The 3,596-nt window shown below is 35.5% G+C and overlaps 1 non-coding gene across 1 annotated transcript; it reads left to right on the forward strand.

The window, feature by feature from the left end:
• The first annotated feature begins 1,809 nt into the window (after positions 1-1,809).
• Positions 1,810-1,881, forward strand: TRNAC-GCA (transfer RNA cysteine (anticodon GCA)). The gene has a single exon. It is a non-coding gene; the product is annotated as a tRNA-Cys (tRNA).
• The last annotated feature ends 1,715 nt before the right edge of the window (positions 1,882-3,596 follow it).

Genomic DNA, 3,596 nt, shown 5'->3' on the forward strand with positions numbered 1-3,596 from the left:
TATAAATATAAATAATATAAACAGATGTGCATATATATTTATACATCACATTATATATTTATGTATACATATGTATATCCCATTCCTATAATATGTTTATATATAATGTATATTAGAAATACATATACTTATTATATATATGTACCATGTATTTCTAACATATATGCTTAGATATTCTATAATATTTATATATAAATAAATTATAATTACCTTTATATATTAGAAATATTTTTACCAGTCAGTGGGTGCCTTTTCATTTTCTTGATGATGCCCTTTTTGTCAAATTTATTACACTATAATATGTATACAATAAAGAGTATCCATTTTAAGTGCACATGTGATAAGTAAGATGCATACAACAATATATTTACATTATACTTTTTTTTTCTCTTCCTCTTTGAAATCTATCTTTGTCTCCACTCCTGGATGTTGACAGACGACTGCTAATCTGCCTTCTGCCAAAGAGGTTAGTTTGTATTTTCTAAATTTTATATGAATGAAAACATGCAGTGTTTTTATCTGACCACTTTCACTCAGCATCATGCTTCATCCGTGGAGACTGATCCAGCTGTTACATGTTTTAGTAGCTTGCTGCTTTTTATTATGAAATAATATTCTATTGTATAGATAGGTTACATTGTGGGGTTTATCCATCCTCTGGTTGCCGAGCATTTGAATTGCATCCGTATAAAGCTGTTGTGGTACCAGTTTTCATGTGGACATCTATTTTCATTCTGCTTGGGTAAGTATCTAGGGATGGAATGGTTGAGGTTTATATGGTCATTTATGTTTAACCCCTAAACTGCCTAATGATTTTCTAGTGACTGGATCATTTTGCATTCCTACCGGCAATGATGCGAAAATTTAAGTTATCCCTTATCTCACCAGCATTTACCATCATCAGCCTTTTTAATTTTCTTGCTAATGTGTATACTGTGACATCTTATTATGTTTATAATTAGCTTTTCCCTGATGACTGAGGCTACTGAGCATCTTTTCATATGCTGTTTGCCATCTCTAAAACTTTTTGGTGGGGTTTCTTTTCAAGAGTTTGCCGCATTAGTCAATTGTTTTTTTATTGTGGGTTTGGAAGTTTTTTTCCTTATTTTGGATATAATTCTTTATCAGATATATCTTTTGTCAATAATTGCTCTTCTTCTATAGCTTCCTTTTTAGTGTTTCAAGTGGTGTCTTTCAAAGAGGAAAAGGTTTTAATTTAAATGAGGTCTAACAACTTTTTCTGTTATGGTCAATTTTGTTGATGGTGTAGGCTTTAAAAATTTCTTATGTTTGCATCTAGAAGTTTTATAATTTTAGTTTTTACTTTAAGTCCTGTGTTTCATTTTGAGTTCATTACTGTACGAAAGTTATATGCTGAGATTCAGATTTTTCCATGTGGATATCAATGGTTCCCTGGTGGCTCAGCAGTAAAAAAAAAAAAAAAAAAAAATCCACTTAGCAATGCAGAAGCCACAGGAGACCTGGATTCGATCCCTGGGTCAGGAAGATCCCCTGGAGGAGGAAATGGCAATCCATTGGAATGATTCTTGCTGGGAAAACCCATGGACAGAGGAGCCTGGTGACCTGCGGTACATAGGGTCACAAAGAGTTGGACATGACAGAGCACACAGACACACCAATGGTTCCAGCATCATTTGCTTAAAAACAACCACAATAAAACCATAATTTCCTCTATTTATCCAGGTACATTTTATGAGAATCAGTTGACCATATATGTTTGGATATATTTCTGGACTCACTATTCAAATCCATTGATCTGTATGTCTATACTTTTACTATCTTGAGGCTTCCCTGGTGGCTCAGAGGTTAAAGTGTCTGCCTGCAATGCAGGAGACCTGGGTTCGATCCCCGGGTTGGGAAGATCCCCTGGAGAAGGAAATGGCACCCCACTCCAGTATTCTTGCCTGGAGAATCCCATGGACAGAGGAGCCTGGTGGGCTATAGTCCACGGGGTCCTAAAGAGTTGGACACGACTGAGCGACTTCACTTCACTTACTATCTTGATTACTTTATAGCAAGTTTATCCCTAAATGCTTTATATTTTCTTGATGGAACTACCAATAGTACTGACTTGAAGAAACATGAACAATATGAGAGTTAGGAGTTAAATTTTATTTGTGGCAAAATGAGGACTACAGCCCTGGAGACAGCATTTCAAATAACTGAAAAACTTCTCCAAAGAGATAGGGTGGAAGGTCAGTATTTATGTGATTTTGGTAAAGGGGGAGTCCATGCAGTCAACCACATATATTTTTGCAGAACATTATTGCTGGGCTTCCCTTGTGGCTCAGATGGTAAAGAATCTGCCTGCAATGCAGGAAACTCAGGTTCAAACCTTGGGTCAGGAAGATCCCTTGGAGAAGGAAATGGCAATCCACTCCAGTATTCTTGCCTAGAGAATTCCATGGACAAAAGAGTCTGGCGGGCTATTTTCCATGGGGTCGCAAAGAGTCGGACACAACTGCTCCTCCTACTAATCATGAGGAGCAATTGTCATCATGAAAGATTTTAGTGCTTTTCTAGATATGAGCAGATACAAGAATTGTGCTCATAACATTGCCTCCTGAAAATATCTAACTGTCTGAAGACCTGTCCTGCCAGGTTTTCCCAAAGCACAGAGTGCCTCATTTCTGCTCTCCACCCTGAACTCCTTTCAGAAGTTATGGAAAATCAACAGCTGAGGCAGAACATTATTTAATCCTTGCAGAGGTAGTTGGCAAGTTCCAATGGCTAGTGCTGAGTTGTAGTTGATGATAATATTACTTACATTATATTTTCAATTATTGTTGCTAGTATATAAAATGCAATTGATTTTATATGTTAATTTTTCCATCTTAACCACACAGATAAATTAACTTATTAGTTGCAGCAATTTTTTTGTAGATTTCTTAGAAATTTTCTATATTTATGATTTTATTCTCTGTAAATAAGACAGTTTAACATTTTCCAATTTACTTGCAATTTATTTAACTTTTTCTTGCTTTATTACACTTGTTGAATTCTCTATAAATACTGTTCAATAGAAATGGTAGGATTTGGTTAGATTTTCATCATTGCCTTTTATTAGGTTGAGAAAGTTCCCCTTTTATTTCTAGTTTATTGACAGATTTCATCATGAATGAGAGTTAAAATTTATCAGATGGTTTTCTGCATCTATTGATATGATCATATTTCCCCTCTTTCTCTTGTAAATATGGTGAGATACATTTCTGCCAATGATAACCATTCTATTTTTTATTTGTATCATGTTCTTCAACCATTATGCTTTCATCATATATTTTTATATTTCCATAAACCATATATTGTGAGTATGTGTGTTTGACTTCATATTATGGGTGTCAAACCGTAGTTACTTTATTGAAATCTGTTTTTCCAGTCCACGATGTGTTTTGTGATCTGTCTCTGTTTAGATATGCTGTGCTTATGAGTTGCGTGTACTCACTCAGTCATGCCCAACTCTTTACACCCCTTGGGACTATAGTCTGCCAGGCTGCTCTGTGCATGGCATTTTTCAGTCAAGAATACTGGAGTGGATTCCCATTTCCTTCTCCAGAGGATCCTCTGGAACCAGGGAT

This window comes from Budorcas taxicolor, chromosome 21, assembly GCF_023091745.1.
Source record: "Budorcas taxicolor isolate Tak-1 chromosome 21, Takin1.1, whole genome shotgun sequence".
NCBI lineage: Eukaryota > Metazoa > Chordata > Mammalia > Artiodactyla > Bovidae > Budorcas > Budorcas taxicolor.